The sequence below is a fragment of the Durio zibethinus genome, chromosome 1 (assembly GCF_047325235.1).
Source record: "Durio zibethinus cultivar Kanyao isolate XHJ-2024 chromosome 1, ASM4732523v1, whole genome shotgun sequence".
Taxonomy (NCBI): Eukaryota; Viridiplantae; Streptophyta; class Magnoliopsida; order Malvales; family Malvaceae; genus Durio; species Durio zibethinus.
In genome coordinates, this window is record NC_143162.1 from 13,677,501 (window position 1) to 13,694,823 (window position 17,323).

At 48.0% G+C, this 17,323-nt stretch overlaps 1 non-coding gene and 3 pseudogenes across 1 annotated transcript; 3 read left to right on the plus strand and 1 right to left on the minus strand.

Annotated features, from left to right (window-relative positions):
• Positions 1-1,103: 1,103 nt before the first annotated feature.
• Positions 1,104-2,896, plus strand: LOC149520420 (18S ribosomal RNA; annotated as a pseudogene).
• LOC149520421 (uncharacterized) overlaps positions 1,637-17,323 on the minus strand; it is a 37,506-nt pseudogene continuing 21,819 nt past the window's right edge.
• LOC149520422 (5.8S ribosomal RNA) lies at positions 3,192-3,346 on the plus strand (annotated as a pseudogene).
• On the plus strand, positions 3,559-6,840 carry LOC149520423 (25S ribosomal RNA). The gene has a single exon (XR_016326489.1). It is a non-coding gene; the product is annotated as a 25S ribosomal RNA (ribosomal RNA).

Below are 17,323 nucleotides of genomic sequence, written 5' to 3' on the forward strand. Positions count from 1 at the left end.
GTGCTCACAGCCCCCCGGACCCTCAATCGTCGGAACCCTCAATGTCGCCGGTCATGTTCTCCGATGATGCTCTGACGATAGTGCCTCGAGCAAAAAAAATATGGCACCGACACATGCCCGAGCCCAGCATGTGCACCGTGGTTCAAAATCAAACTTCGGTCAAGGCCTTGACCATCAAAGGCACATGATGGCGCATGGTGATGGCACATGCATCGACCATCATCGGCACAGGCAACCCTTTGGTACAGGCACTTGCCTCGACCGCCATCGGCACAAGCTGGCCCTTGGAGTAGGCACTTGCCTTGACCACCATCGACACATGCATGCCTCGATGAGCATCGATAAAAGATGGCCCTTGGTGCAGGCGGTTGCCTCAAGCACCATCGATAAGTGTTAGGCCTTGGTGCGGGCACATGCCTTGACCACCATCATCACAAGCTGGCAATTGGTATGGGCTCTTGCCTGGACCACCATCGGCACATGCTATCCCTCAATCAGCATTGGTAGAAGATGGTCCCTGCTTGTGTTTTTCCCATGCCAAGTAGTTGTGGCGTGGCCTCGCATGTCATTTCCTCTGTTTACTCATCGAGTAATCAATCAAGTGGGTTATGTGCCAACGAGCATGGATGCTGCCACTTGTACGTAATGGGCATATGAGTGGTGCTATGGTTGTGCGTGTTGGCAAACTTCATGCTCAATGCATCGAACTGTCGACCCGTCATCCTTTTTCATCTCCCCTCATACGGTCGTCATATCCCAAAGGTACGATCGGGATCTTGTGCTACATACTCGAATCGATGGAAATCGAATGTCTCACCATCCCTCATCCATCTCGTATTCTGAGGGGCTATGGGTCAGATGTCAATTATGGCCGGTATCCCAAGCGTGCCACCCAATCCTCCGTGGCCGTATTGGTGCACCGGTGTTCAATCATGCTTCTGGATGTGAAACGTTTAGCTCGCGCGGGCTCTCGACCCCCATTCGTCCGATGCTATGCATTTCACGTGCTCGACATGCATGAAGCTTGCGCTTTACGTTGGGTTCTCTCCATCGCTTGGTCGGTGCATCGAGGCCCATGCGGTGCCAACATCTCGAAAGAATGCTACTTGGTTAATCCTACCAGTAGTCATATGCTTGTTTGAAAGATTAAGCCATGCATGTGTAAGTATGAACTAATTCAGACTGTGAAATTGTGAATGGCTCATTAAATTAGTTATAGTTTGTTTGATGGTATCTACTACTCGGATAATCGTAGTAATTCTAGAGCTAATATGTGCAGCAAACCCCGACCTCTAGAAGGGATGCATTTATTAGATAAAAGGTCGTGCGGGCTATGCCCGTTGCTCTAATGATTCATGATAACTCGACGGATCACATGACCTTTATGCCGGTGACGCATCATTCAAATTTCTGTCCTATGAACTTTCGATGGTAAGATAGTGGCCTACTATGGTGGTGACGGGTGACGAACAATTAGGGTTCGATTCTGAAGAGGGAGCCTGAGAAATGGCTACCACATCCAAGGAAGGCAGCAGGCGCGTAAATTACCCAATCCTGACATAGGGAGGTAGTGACAATAAATAACAATAACGGGCTCTATAAGTCTAGTAATTAGAATGAGTACAATCTAAATCCCTTAACGAAGATTCATTGGAGGGCAAGCTGGTGCTAGCAGTCGTGATAATTCCAGCTCCAATAGCGCATATTTAAGTTGTTGCTATTAAAAAGCTTGTAGTTGGAACTAGGGTTGGGCCATCCAATCTGCCTCACGATGAGCACCGATCTACTCGTTCCTACTGTTGGCGATGCGCTCCTAGACTTAATTGTCGAGGTCATTCCTCCGGCGCTATTACTTTGAAAAAATTAAAGTGCTCAAAGTAGGTACATTAGCATGGGATAACATCAAAGGATTTCGGTCCTATTGTGTTGGCCTTTGGGATCGAAGTAATGATTAACAGGGACAGTCGGGGGCATTTGTATTTCATAGTCAGAGGTGAAATTTTTGGATTTATAAAAGATGAACAACTGCGAGAGCATTTGCCAAGGATGTTATAATTAATCAAGAATGAAAGTTAGGGGCTCGAAGACGATCAGATACCATCCTAGTCTCAACCATAAACGATGCCGACCAGGGATCGACAGATGTTACTTTTAGGACTCCACCGGCACCTTATGAGAAATCAAAGTCTTTGGGTTCCGGGGGGAGTATGGTCGCAAGGCTGAAACTTAAAGGAATTGACGGAAGGGCACCACTAGGAGTGGAGCCTGTGGTTTAATTTGACTCAACACGGGGAAACTTACCAGGTCTAGACATAGTAAGGATTGACAGACTGAGAGCTGTTTCTTAATTCTATTGGTGGTGGTGCACGATCATTCTTAGTTGGTGGAGCGATTTGTCTGGTTAATTTCGTTAACGAATGAGACCTCAGCCTGCTAACTAGCTACGCGGAGGTGATCCTTCATGGCTAGCTTCTTAGATGGACTATGGCCGTTTAGGCCAAGGATGTTTGAGGCAATAACAGGTCTGTTATGCCCTTAGATGTTCTGGGCTGCACGCGTGCTACACTGATGTATTCAATGAGTCTATATCCTTGGCCGACAGGCTCGAGTAATCTTTGAAATTTCATCGTGAGGGGATAGATCATTGCAATTGTTGGTCTTCAACGAGGAATTCCTAGTAAGCATGAGTCATCAACTCGCGTTGACTACATCCCTGCCCTTTGTACATACCACCCATTGCTCCTACCGATTGAGTGGTCCGGTGAAGTGTTCGGATCACGACGACGTGGACGGTTCACCACTTGTAACCTTGTAAGAAGTCCACTGAACCTTATCATTTAGAGGAAGGAGAATTCATAACAAGGTTTTCGTAGGTGAACCTGCTGAAGGATCATTGTCGAAACCCCACTCAATGAATGACCTATGGACGCGTTAATGAAACATCGAGGGGGTGAGGGTCCCCCCGTGCCCTGAGCCCCTTTTGGCCCTGGAAAGGCACAACAGCAGCTTCATGCCCCCTATCGAGCGGGTGAAATGATTGGCATTGTCTCGCTTGCTGTCGAACAATGAACCCCCAACATGAATCGCACCAAGAAACTGAAACAAAAATAGAGCGCGTGCATCGTCACCATCTCATTCGCGGTGCCTGCGAGGGCGGCGTCGTGACTCATCTTGTCGTGAAAAAATGAAATGACTCTCGGCAACAGATATTTCAGCTCTCGCATTGATGAAGAATGAAGCGAAATGTGATACTTGGTGTGAATTGTAGAATCTCGTAACCATCGAGTCTTTGAACGTAAGTTGCACCCCAATCCATTAGGCCGAGGGCATGCCTGCCTGGGTGTCATACACCATCGCCCCCCCTCAACCCTCCACCCATCGGGCTCCGAGGGAAGGGGGCCGGCGGAAAATGGCCTCTCACGATCCCATCGATCGCGGTTGGCCCAAAAGTGAGTCCCCAACAATGACAACACTATGACCGTCAGTGGTAGAGCTCCCGGCATGCCTCATCCCTGGTGACGCATGCTTATTGTCCACCCAGACCCCTCGCTAGTGTCACGACCCCAGGTCAGGCGGGATCACCCGCTGAGTTTAAGCATATCAATAAGCGAAGGAAAATAAACTTACCAAGATTCCCCTAGTAACGACGAGCGAATCAAGAAGAGCCTAGCTTGAGAATCGGGTGCCCCCAGTGACCGAATTGTAGTTTGGAGAAGCGTCCTCAGCGGCGGACCCAGTCCAAGGCCCCTAGAAAGAGGCACCAAAGGGGGTGAGAGCCCCGTTGTGCCTGGACCCTATCGCACCACGAGGTGCTGTCTGCGAGTCAGGTTGTTTGGGAATGCAACCCCAATCGAGCGGTAAATTTCATCCAAGGCTAAATATGGGGGAGAGACCGATAGCAAACAAGTATCGCAAGGGAAAGATGAAAAGGACTTTGAAAAGAGAGTCAAAGAGTGCTTGAAATTGTTGAGAGGGAAGCAGATTGGGGTCGATGATGTGCCCCAGTTGGATGTGGAACGGCGAGACCCGATCTGCCGATCAACTTAGGGCGTGGACCGATGCAGGTCACGGTGGAGCTCCCCATCTGGCCCATCTTAAAATATGGACCAAGGAGTCTGACATGCATGCGAGTCAACGGGTCAAAAAATCCGTCAAAAAATCCGTAAGGCACAAGGAAACTGATTGGTGGGATCCCTCATAAGTGCACCACCGATTGACCTGGATCTTCTGAGAAGGGTTTGAGTGTGAGCATGCCCGTCGGGACCCAAAAGATGGTGAACTATGCTTGAGCGGGGTAAAGCCAGAGGAAACTCTAGTGGAGGCTCACAGCGATACAACGTGCAAATCATTCATCTGACTTAGGTATAGGGGTGAAAGACTAATCAAACCATCTAGTAGCTGGTTTTCTCTAAAGTTTCCTTCAGGATAGCTGGAGCCCTCTACGAGTTCTATCGGGTAAAGCCAATGATTAGAGGCATTGGGGGCGCAATGCCCTCGACCTATTCTCAAACTTTAAATAGGTAAGACGGTGCGATTGCTTCATTGAGCCACGCCATGGAATCGAGAGCTCCAGGTGGGCCATTTTTGGTAAGCAAAACTGGGGATGCGGGATGAACTAAAAGTCGGGTTACAGTGTCCAACTACGTGCTAACCCAGAACCCACAAAGGGTGTTGGTCGATTAAGACAGTAGGACAATGGTCATGGAAGTCAAAATCTGCTAAGGAATGTGTAACAACTCACCTGCCGAATCAACTAGCCCCGAAAATGGATGGTACTTAAGCGCGCGACCTATACTCGACCGTCGGGGCAAAGGCCAGGCCCCAATGAGTAGGAGGGCACGACGGTCATCGTAAAACCTGGGGTGCAAGCCCGGGCGAAGCGATCGTTAGTGCAGATCTTGGTGGTAGTAGCAAATATTCTAATGATAACTTTGAAGGTCAAAGAAGGGAAAGGTTCTAAGTGAATGGCACTTGCACATGGGTTAGTCGATCTTAAGAGATGGGGGAAGCCCGTCTGATAGCTCGTCCCGTGCGAGCTTCGAAAGGGAATCGAGTTAAAATTCCTTAACCGGGATGCGACGACTGACAGCAACATTAAGGAGTCCAGAGACATCGACTGGGGCCTCGAGAAAAGTTATCTTTTTTGTTTAATAGCCCTCCCACCCTGGAAACGGCTCAGTCGGAGGTAGTGTCCAGCGACAGAAAGAGCACTGCACGTAGCGTGGTGTCCGGTGCACCCCCGACGGCCCTTGAAAATCTGGAGGATCAAGTGCTATCCACACCCGATCATACTTATAACCACATCAGGTCTCCAAGGTGAATAGCCTCTGGTCAATGGAACAATGTAGGCAAAGGAAGTCAGCAAAATGGATCCTAACCTCGAGAAAAGGATTGGCTCTGAAGGCTGGGCACAGGGGTCCCAGTCTCGAACCCGTCGACTGTTCGTGCACTACTCAAGCTGCTCCCGTAGTGAGAGCGAGATGTTGCGTGCCGATCGGAGGATGGACTAAGAACGATTCCCTCGAGGGCCTTCCCCGGGTGACGAATAGTCGACTCAGAACTGGTACGAACAAGGGGAATCCGACTGTTTAATTAAAACAAAGCATTGTGATGGTCCCTACGGATGCTCACGCAATGTGATTTCTGCCCAGTGCTCTAAATGTCAAAGTGAAGAAAGTCAACCAAGCACGGGTAAACGGTAGGAGTAACTATGACTTTCTTAAGGTAGCCAAATGCCTCGTCATCTAATTAGTGACGAGCATGAATGGATTAATGAGATTCCCACTATCTCTGTCTATAATCCAGTGAAACCACAGCCAAGGGAACGAGCTTGGCGGAATCAGCGGGGAAAAAAGACCCTATTGAGCTTGACTCTAGTTCGACTTTGTGAAATTACTTGAGAGGTGTAGGATAAGTGGGAGCCCCCAGGCGAAATTGAAATACCACTACTTTTAATGTTATTTTACTTATTCTGTGAATTGGAGGTGGGGCACAACCCCTTCTTTCGAACCCAAGGCCAGTCTCGATCGGTCGATTTGGGTGGAAGACATTGTCAGATGGAGAGTTTGGCTAGGGTGGCACATCTGTTAAAAGATAACGTAGTTGTCCTAAGATGAGCTCAATGAGAACAGAAATCTCTCGTGGAACAAAAGGGTAAAAGCTCATTTGATTCTGATTTCCAATACAAATATGAATCATGAAAGCGTGGCCTATCGATCCTTTAGACCTTCGGGATTTGAAGCTAAAGGTGTTAGAAAAGTTACCACAAGGATAACTGGCTTGTGGCAGCCAAGCGTTCATAGCGACGTTGCATTTTGATCCTTCGATGTCGGCTCTTCCTATCATTGTGAAGCAGAATTCACCAACTGTTGGATTGTTCACCCACCAATAAGGAACGTAAGCTAGGTTTAGACCATCATGAGATAGGTTAGTTTTATCCTACTGATGGCAGCATCACGATAGTAATTCAACCTAGTATGAGAGGAATCATTGATTCACACAATTGGTCATCGCGCTTGGTTGAAAAGCCAGTGGTGTGAAGCTATCATGCGTTGGATTATGACTGAATGCCTCTAAGTCAAAATCCAGGCTAGAAGTGATGCACGCACCCACTGCCTGATTGTCGACCCACAGTAGGGGCCCATGGTCCCCAAAGGCATGTGTCGTAGGTGCAGCCCCTCAGCAGACTAGTCGTACGAGCCACCTTGGAGCTCAATTCCCATCGAGTGATGGGTAGAATCCTTTGCAGATGACTTAAATACGTGACGGGGTATTGTAAGTGGTAGAGTGGCCTTGCTTCCATGATCCACTGAGATTCAGCCTTTTGTCACTTTGATTCATCCCTCCCTCTTCCCCCTCTCTCTCCCTTTTCCGCGTCAACCTTCCTTCTTTTTACGCCGCCCCCCTCCGGAGTTAGGCATGACCCGGGGCCCTTCATCCCTCAATCCCGATCGAGAATAAACTCCATATGCCTAAGTCAACCTACAAAATGAGCGTTCGGGCACTAAGTCGGCCAGAGAGGCAGAATGCTCAAGTTGAGGATTGATCGGGTCCCCCTCTGCATGCTGTCGATCTTGCTATGGTTCTTGTTACCACAACCCTCGATCCGATCGGAGCTTAGACTGGGAATGAACTTTGTATGCCTAATTCAACCTACGAAACAATCGTACAGGCACTAAATCGACCAAAGAGGCAGAATACGCAAGATGAGGATCAGTCGGGTCCCCCTCTGTATGTTATAGATCCTGTAGGCTTTCTATACGGTTCGGATTCGGCCCCACTCCCTGGGACCACCTAAATGTGATGCACGTATGTTATGGGCTTGGTCCCGATGCCATGAATAGGTCAGACTTCCAAGCGGGCGGTCTTGACAGCAATAGCAATGACTATTACTAGAACCTTCATCTCTACGTACGGTGCTCGAGCCTTGGCCACTGGTGCGCGGGCCTCAACTCCTGGTGCCCATGCCCAAGGCCCGATACTGGCAATTGGTACGGGCTGCTACCTCAAACACCCCTAGTCTGATCGCATGCCTGCACCTCGATCATCAGTGCCTTCACATCGGTCTGACTACGTGCCTGCGCACCACTCACCAACACCCACACTTGAGCCTAGCTCAATTTTGTCGAACCTAACACTGTGTCTGACCCCTGGAGTCTTGATCACTACCCGCACCACTATCTCGATCTAGTTCCCCGTAACCTGCACCTCGAGTAGACCTCAAGGCCTGATCCTCTCCGACTGTCGAACCCTATCCCACTACAACCCAGGGGCCAGTCCCGACTTACCTGTTGACCGTGACACATGTGTCACGGACTCCGACTTTAGACTCAGAATCCGTGTGGCCTTAGGCTTGGAATCTCTTCTTTTATGCCTAGGTCAGCCTAAAACACAAGCGTGCAGGCACTAGAACAATGGTAAGGGCTGATTATGCAAGTTAAAGAGAAACAGGATAACAAGGCAGAATGCTGGTATATGCTTTGTATTCACTGAAACAGAAGTGTTTGATGGGGCACAAATGAGGGTGGAGCAGCCTTCTATTTATAGTTGAGGCTCTAGCTACACTTAATGGCAATATCCCTAGAATAAAGGCTAAAATCATGAGATTATACAAATTACAATCAATCAGGATTCTAACTCCTAATTTCTAGGGTCAACCAAATCTACCAGGATGCTCCTACTGATCCTGTAAGGTTCCAGAAGCTTCACTTGCGTATCCAGCACCTTGGCGCCTTCTAGATGTGGTGTGGGCAGCCTGCATGCCAAGCCTTGGCCTCACGGGCTGGCCTGCAAGTTGGGCGGGCGTTCTGACCTTGTCTCCTAGGCCTTGAATGCAAATACCATCGGTGCGCCTGGTCTACGGGCCTCAACCTCTAGCTCACCTGCTGGTGTGCATGATGTGCCTGGCGTAACGCCCTTATTGCGTCTTCTGTATGGTACTAACTGATTTGGTCCCTGAACTACCATAAGTCTTCTGCTGGTTCCTAGCTAGCCTCACTGTCTAGAAATCCCTTCCAACGTACCAAGTACTCTTGTCTTGGTTGGTAGTTCTTCCGTCTCACCTCTCGGACAACTATGATGCTGTGGACCTCCTTCTCATATGAGGCCCTTGCTACCAATGGCGCACTCTTTGACTCTGCCTGTCTTGGATCTCCCTTATCCTCATGGAATGGTTTGAACATGCTTACATGGAACACTAGGTGTACCCTTGGCTTGGGTGGCATATCCAGCTTATAGGCAACCTTGCCTACCCTCTTGACTACTCGGAAAGGTCCTTCATATCTCTGGACTAGGCTTTTGTATGGCCCTCTATGGCGTACAATGGGATGCAGCTTCACCAACACCAAGTCCTCAACCTGGAACTGCACGTCTCGTCTATTTTGGTCTGCCCACTTCTTCAACCTCTTGGTTGCCTTATGTAGACAGACTCTGGCCAAGTCAGTTTGCTCCTTCCATGCCTTGGCAAACTTATATGCTGCTGGATTTGGCCTTGTATAACCTGCAGCAATCGAATCGGGTGTTAGCGGTTGTTGCCCTATCACAACCTCAAATGGGCTCTGGTTCATTGCCTCGCTCTTTTACAAGTTGTAGGAAAACTGTGCAACATCTAGCAGCTTTGGCTAGTCCCTTTGTGTGGCACTCACATAGTGCCTGAGGTAAACCTCCAATAGTCCATTCACACGTTCTATCTGCCCATCGGTCTGCGGATGCATGCTAGTGGAAAAGTTCAAGTCTGACCCCAACAGCTTGAACAACTTAGTCCAGAACCTGTCCGTGAAACGCCCGTCCCGATCACTAACCATGAACCTCAACCCCAACAGGTAATGGCACCAAGTGCGCAAGCAGTGTGCCACTGCAGTCATCTCTTTTTTTTGGACCAAGTACTTACGCTCAATTTCATTCAGCTTCTTGCTCTTGAACGTGACTGAACGTCCCTCCTGCATCAACACACCCCCTTTGGCAAAGTATGATGCATTCGTATGCACCTCATACGGCTTGGCATGGTCTGGTAAGGCCAAGACTGGCTTCTCAATCACATCCTGCTTCAACCTATCAAAGGCTTCTTGGCACCCTGCGCTCTACTCCCATGCTCTCCCTTTCTTGAGCAAGTCAGTCAATGGCATGGCTATTGTTGAGTGACCTTTGATGAAGTGCTTGTAGTAGTTAACCAACCCAAGGAATGATCTCAACTCAGTGACCTTGGCTGGTAGTTGCCACTCCAGGATGGCGTGCACCTTGCCTTCATCCATGCGTATCTTGCCACCTCCCACTATGTGCCCAAGGAACGGGATCTCCTGCTGGGTGAATGAGCACTTCTCCCTCTTGAAAAATAGCTTGTGCACCCGCAACACCTCGAACACCTGTCTCAAGTGGTCTAAATGCTCTCCCAAAGTCTAGCTGTAGATCACAATGTCATCCAAATAAACCATAACAAATCGATGAAAGAACAACTGAAGTACCTTGTTCATAAGGGTGCAGAATGTTGTTGGGGTATTCATGAGTCTGAATGGCATGACCAGGAACTCATACGAACCATACCGAGTGACACATGCTGTCTTTGGCTCATCTCCCTCTGTGATCCTAACTTGGTAGTAGCCCGACCTCAAATCCAGCCTGGTGAACCACCTTGCACTCCCAAGTTGGTCGAACAAGTTCACAATGAGTGGGATAGGGTACTTGTTCTTGATGGTCAGCTTGTTCAAAGTTTGATAGTCCATGCACAGTCACAACGACCCATCATGCTTGCGCTAGAATAGAACCGGTGTACCATATGGTTCCTTCGATGGCTTGATGAAGCCAGCATTAACTAACTCTTTGAGCTATTTCCTCAACTCCTCCAACTCTGATGGGGACATTTGGTAAGGGGTTCTAGCTGGTGGCTTGGCCTCGAACACCAGCTCGATCTTGTGGTCCACTTCCCTCTTAGGTGGTAGCTGGCTAGGCAGCTTTACGGGCATCGCATCATTAAAGGTCTTCAGCACCTTTAGCACCTCCAAGGGTGACTCGATCTCCTTCTCCCTTGGTTCCTTATACTTCAGGGCTACCAAGAAGGTGTCTTCTTGTCTACTTACCACTTTGGCAAATTGGATGGCTAACACCACCCGTGACCCAACTCCAGACCCTCTCCTTAATGGCGCTAGGCATTGGCATCATGCATCCAAGATGCAAACACAATTGGTAAAAGGCACAAGGAGGGTGTTAATCCAAACAAGGAAATCCAACCCAATCACAAACTCATAGTCATCAAGGGGTATTACCTCTAAGGTTTCCTTACCTTTCCAGTCTTTAAGCTGTAACTCCACTCCCCATGCTACTTCAATGGTTGGAACCTCCTTGGAGTTCACCATTTTAATGGTACCAGTCCCTTTCTGCACCTTTAGTCCAAGCTTTCAAGCTCTATCACTTGAAATAAAAAGATTTGAGGCACTTATGTCCACCAGTGTGCTCACCTTTTGACCCGCAACCATCAGATCCGTAAACATCAAGCCCTTTGGCTAATGACTCCCCTTACTCTGGACAACATTGAGCACCAGCGACCCAAGCTTTGCTACCCTTATTTCTAGCTCCTCGTCAAACTCCTTGTCTATAGTAGCCAGCTTGCCCTTTTGAAGGCAATTACACTCTATGTGGCTCCCTCCACATAGGTAGCATGCTAGTGGCTCTCAGTCCCCCTTTGCTTTCAACTTGCCTGCTGGTGGCTTCCTCTCACCATCCTTGGTTGAATGGTTTCGATCTCCATCCTTGGACCCTCGATCATAGTCCTTCCCCTTGGACTGTTTCTTCTGATCCCTATCATCCCTGCCTTTACCCTTGAGCTTGGAAGACTCAAACTTGTTCAAACGCTTGAACTCTATCAAGGCCTCAGCAGCAGTCATGGCTTTAGCCAAGTCATGAACTCCCCTCTGTTGTAGCTCATGCTTCACCCACGACTTTAACCCATCCATGAAAGCAAATAAGGCATCCTTCTCACCTAGATCTGAGATTTGTAGCATCAGTTCAGAGAATTTTTGGACATATTCCCTTATGTCCCCTTGCTGGCTCAGCTTGTGTAACTTTGCCCGCACCTCATCATCGACATACTTCGGGTAAAATTACTCTCTGAACTCTTTTTGGAACTCTACCCAGGTTCCAATCTTGGCACTCCCATGCCTGACATCATCACCCCTACGCTTCCACCATAATAAGGCACATCAGTCGCACCAGCAGGCGAGCTAGAGGTTGAGGCCCGCAAACCAGGATCACTGGCGGGTATTTACGTGCAAGGCCTAGGAGACAAGGTCAGAATGCTTGCCCAACTTGCAGGCTAGCCTGTGAGGCCAAGGCCTAGCATACAGGCTACCCGCACCACATTCAAAAGGGCCCAAGGTGCTAGATACACAAGTGAAGCTTTCAGAACCTTACAGGATCAGTAGGAGCCTCCTGGCAAATTTCGTTGACCTTAAAAATCAGGAGTTAGAATCCTGATTGATTGTAATCTGTATAATCCCATGATTTTAGCCTTTATTCTATGGATATTGCCATTAAGTGTAGCTGGAGCCTCAACTATAAATAGAGGGCTGCTCTACCCTTATTTGTACACCATCAAACACTTCTGTTTCAGTGAATACAAAGCATATTCCAGCATTCTGCCTTGTTATGTTGTTTCTCTTTAACTTATGTAATCAGCCCTTCCCATTGTTTTAGTGCCCCACACTTGTGTTTTAGGCTGACTTAGGCCTAAAGGAGGAGATTCCAAGCCTAAGGTTGCACGGATTCTGACTCTAAGGTTAGAGCCTGCAACACATGTACATGCCTCGACCACCATTGAAACATGTTGGCCCTTGGACTCGGCACATGCTTTGACCACCATCGGTGCATGCTAGACCTTGGTACGGGCAGTTCCCTCGAACAGCATCGACCCATGCTGGGTCGTGCACCAAGCGATTGCACCTGGGGCTAGGCCGTGCATCCTACGTTCCAAGATCGGGCAGTAGGTGGGTTTAGAGATATCTTCATGTTTCTGTAGTGCTAAAGCCATTTTTATGGTCCATGAGTTCATATGAGCGCTCCCCAATGCCCGCGCACCACGCGCGGATGTCTTGAGCCCAGCCTGAGCAGCAATAATCGCCACGACCAGGTGGTTGGTGGGTTCAGGCACATCTTCATATTTCTGCCATGCCAATGCCATTTTTATGGCCTGTGAATTCATATGAGCACTCCCTAGCACCCGCACACCACATGCGGGTGTCCTGAGCCCCGGTCGAACACCATGTACGCCACGATCGGGTGGTAAGTGGGTTTATGCACATCTTCATATTTCTACCATGCCAATGCCATTTTTATGGCTTGTAAATTTATACAATGGTTCCCTAAGCCTTCATGTGAAGTTTAATGGCAAGATGACTCGTTTTATATTTTTCATGATTTTTGAAATTTTTTACGGTTCAAGATTTTTTAAAATATTTTTACAAGAAGTTTTGGCCCCAAATTTGGTAGATCTGATCCTTGTATTTTTTTTGCTATGCATAAAAATATTTAGCCAAAAACACAAAGTTAGAAGATTTTGTGGCCATTTGAAAAAATTGTCCCCATTTCAGACACTTGAATGGTTATTGGCAGCAAACCTGTAAAATCTCATATGCTCTTTAAGGGGGTGTGAGTTGTCGAGGTTTGTTGAGGGATAAGAGGCCAATATAAGGGCTAAGTACAAGCACCCATCGCACATCATGTGTGCACACCCCCCGGACCCTCAATCGTCGGAACACCCAATACCGTCGGTCAAGTTCTCTGATAATGCTCCGATGATGGTGCCCTGAAAAAAAAATGCTACACAAGCACATGCTCGAGCTCAGCATGTGCACCGTGGCTCAAAATTGAACTTCGGCCAAGGCCTCGACCATCAACGGCACATGATGGTGCATGGTGATAGACATGCATCGACCATCATCGGTACAGGCTACCCTTTGGTACGGGCACTTGCCTCGACCGCCATCGACACAAGCTGGCCCTTGGAACAGGCACTTACCTTGACCACCATCGACACATGCATGCCTCGATGAGCATCGAGAGAAGATGGCCCTTGGTTTGGGCGGTTGCCTTGAGCACCATCGACACGTGTTGGGCCTTGGTGCGGGCACATGCCTCAACCACCATCATCATAAGCTGGCCATTAGTAGGGCACTTGCATGGACCACCATTGGCACGTGCCATGCCTCGATCAGCACGGTAAAAGATGGTCCCTGGTGCATGTTGTTGCCTCAAACACATCGGCACTTGCTGGGCCTTGGTACGGGCGGTTGCCTCGAGCACCATCGACGCAAGCCTACCCTTGGTGTGGGCACTTGCCTCAACCACCATCAGTAGAAAATGGCCCCTGGTGTGGGCGGTTGCGTCGAACACCATCGATACATGCTGGGCCTTGGTGCGGGCGGTTGCCTCGAACACCATTGGCACATGCTGGGTGTCATGAGCCAACCTTATATAGGGCCATGACCGGGGCTTAGGTTGTCATGAGCCACCCATGTATAGGGCCATGCTGGGTGTCTTGTACTAGGAAAATTGTCCCCATTTCAAACATTGTAATGGTTAGTGGTAGCATAGCTCTAAAATCTTTAAGGCTCTTTAGGGGGTGAGTCGGTAGCATATTGTTAGGCTGTCTCACCGGTCGCTATACGGGCCTAGGCCATCCACCAAGGGCTGCCCCCTGGCCCTGATAATGGTGGGAAGTCCCGATGTATGATTCTCGATTATAATAAAATCCACCCCAATTGAATGTCCCAAATGTTGTCTCGATGTGTTTTTCTTTTTCTTGATGTAAATGTGCCTTCTTGTGTGTGGTTGAGATTGATCTCGATATAATGTGCCTTATTATGAATGATTGGGACTAACCATGGCTTATGGTTATTTGTTCAGATATCGAACTATTGAAGGCTAACTTGGGTGAAAGCATCCATTCAAGTGCCGCACGGTTTATTACTTGTTGAGAGAAAGCTTAGTCCGTGACACGTGGTATCAGAGCACGGTTGAGAAGTGTTAGGAAATGAAGGTGATGGCCACAAGTGGTGGACCCAATTACCAACAGAGAATTGAGGAACTTGAGGCCATGGTGACCGTAACGAAAACTCACATGGTGACTAAAGATCGAGTGAGGGAGATCGAGACAACCCAGTGAGAGTTGTCTGATACTCTCCATAACATGAGCGAGGAGGCTAGAGATGCCTTGAATATTCTCCAAAAGGAGTTTGAGGAGCTCAGAGCACAGGTGAGCATCTTACAAATGGCTGTGGCCAGATCGGGTTCAAGCTCAACGAAAAGAGGGAAAAGGCCCAAGGTGCCGGAGCCTGAGCCTCGAGCTATGAGGGGGCAAGGGATGCTAAGGAGTTTGAAAATTTTTTGTTTGACATGGAGTAGTACTTTCGAGCTGTACACATGGATTCAGAGGAAGACAAGGTAGCAATGGCATCGATGTACTTCACAAGGGATGCCAAGCTATGGTGGCACTCTAAGTTTGTCAATGACGAGTGTCCAATTAAGACTTGGACAGACCTGAAATGAGAACTGAAAAACCAGTTTTTCCCTGAGAATGTGGAGTATATGGCTCGAAGAAGGCTTCGAGAGTTGGTGCAAACAAGAACAGTGCGAGAGTTTGTAAGGAGTTTTTCTATCCTGATGTTGGATATTCGAGACATGTCCAAAAAAGATAAGATGTTTTTATTTTCTTAAGGGTCTCAAGACTTGGGCCAGGACAGAACTACAAAGACAAAAAGTGCAAGACGTGGCCATGGCCATGGATGCAACTGAACGTCTCCACGATTATAATGATGGCTCCTCAAAACAAAAAAATCCTCCATCAGTTGGCAGTAGCTTCAACTTTGAGAGTGGGGGAAAGATGACTAGGTTGGATCAGCCCTTCAGTGAGGGATCAAACAGGAGGTCTTTTGGTCGAGATAGTACCCAACCTAAGACAAGCAACGTAGTGATTTTCAAGCCTAGGCAATCGTTAGCTTGCTTTCTTTACAAGAGGCTGCATTGGGTGGCCGAATGCCCACACAGAGGAGCCCTTAATGCCTTAAGGGCCTCATCTCAAGAGTCCATAAAAGTGCCAGAGAGCGTTGAAGAAGTTGAAGAGGAGCCGGCCAGGATGGGTTCAATAAGGTTCCTCAATGCCCTCCACACCCAACTGAACACAATAAAGAAAGAGTAGGGTAGAGGTCTGATGTATGTGAACTTAACGATCAATGAGAAGGCCACCAAGGCCATGGTAGATACGGGTGCAACCGATACTTTCATCACATCAGAAGAAGCAAAAAGGTGTGGGCTCCAGGTTAGCAAGGACTATAGATGAATGAAGGCAGTCAATTTGCCAGCCTTTGCGATCAGTGGAAGCTCCAAGAGTGTGACAACCAAATTGGGGCCATGGGAAGGGAAGGTAGACTTTACAGTTTCCCCCATGGATGACTTTGATGTTGTCCTCAGATTGAACTTCATGATGTTGGCTCAGGTGATCCCTATCCCCACGCTAGCTGCTTGTTGTTCTTAGGGGAACACCCATGCGTAGTGCCAGCCAATATCTTACCAAAAAGTGGAAAGAAAATGATTTCAGCTTTATAGTTTAAGAAAGGGGTAAAGAGAGAGGAACCTTTATTTATGGCCGTGCTGATCTACAAAGAAGGGTCAGGAGTGGAACTGATACCTGATGGCATGGAAAAAGTGTTGAAAGAATTCAAAGAGGTGATGCTAGAGATGTTGCCTAAGATTCTACCCCATCGACGAGTAGTGGACCATGAAATTGAGCTCCTCTCAGGAGCGAAACCCCCTGCTAGAGCTCCTTATCGCATGGCCCTGCCAGAGTTGGCTGAACTAAGGAAACAGCTAGATGAGCTTTTACAAGCCGAGTTCATTAGACCATCAAAGGCTCCTTTCAGAGCACCGGTGCTATTTTAGAAGAAGCATGATGGGAGTTTGCAATTATGTGTTGACTACAGGGCCTTGAACAAAGTCATCATGAGAAACAAATATCCCATCCCTCTTATAGCAGATTTGTTTGACCAATTGAGCCAGGCCAAGTACTTTTCCAAATAGGACTTGAGATCTGGCTACCATCAGGTCAGAATCGTCGAGGGAGATAAGCCAAAGACCATTTGTGTAACACGGTATGATGCATTTGAATTTCTTGTTATGCCCTTTGGACTGACCAATGCTCCTGCCACATTTTGTACATTTATGAATCAGGTGTTCCATGACTACCTAGACAAATTTGTAGTCATCTATTTAGACAACATAGTGGTATATAGCTCCACTCTGAAAGAACATCAAGAACACCTGCGCCAGGTGCTTCGAAGGTTACAGGACCACCAGTTGTACGTGAAAAGGGAGAAGTGTGCATTTGCTCAGACCTAAATCCATTTTCTCGATCACATTATTGAACGTGGCCACATTTGAATGGACATGGAAAAGGTTAGGGCCATCAAGGAGTGGTTAACACCAAAGAATGTTAGTGAACTTCGCTCATTTTTGGGACTAGCCAACTATTATAGAAGGTTTGTGGAAGGGTACAATCGCAAGACCATGGCCCTCACAGAGCTATTAAAGAATGAGCATAAATAGTGTTAGACGAGTGAATGCCAAGAGGCCTTTAAGGGATTGAAGAATGCTATTATGAAGGATCCCATCTTAGCTCTCCCTGATATTGAAAAGCGTTTCAAAGTTCAGACGGATGCATCTGATTTCACTATTGGAGGAGTGCTTTTACAACAACATCACCCAATAGCATTTGAAAGTAGGAAGCTAAGTGAAGCTGAAAGGAAATATACGACCCAAAAAAAAGAACTCCTGATAGTAGTTC